This window comes from Arachis duranensis, chromosome 10 (assembly GCF_000817695.3).
Source record: "Arachis duranensis cultivar V14167 chromosome 10, aradu.V14167.gnm2.J7QH, whole genome shotgun sequence".
Taxonomy (NCBI): domain Eukaryota; kingdom Viridiplantae; phylum Streptophyta; class Magnoliopsida; order Fabales; family Fabaceae; genus Arachis; species Arachis duranensis.
The window spans coordinates 94970172-94970466 of NC_029781.3; positions in this window are offsets into that span (position 1 = coordinate 94970172).

Below are 295 nucleotides of genomic sequence, written 5' to 3' on the forward strand. Positions count from 1 at the left end.
GAGTGATTGGCTTCTCTAGGAACTTAGAATTTCGGATAGTGTTATTGACTTTCCTAGTTAAGCATGTTGATTCTTGAACACAACTACTTATGAGTCTTAGCCGTGGCCCTAAGCACTTTGTTTTCCAGTATTACCACTGGACACATAAATGCCACAGACACATAACTGGGTGAACCTTTTCAGATTGTGACTCAGCTTTGCTAGAGTCCCCAGTTAGTGGTGTCCAGAGCTCTTAAGCACACTCTTTTGCTTTGGATCACGACTTTAACCACTCAGTCTCAAGCTTTTCACTTGG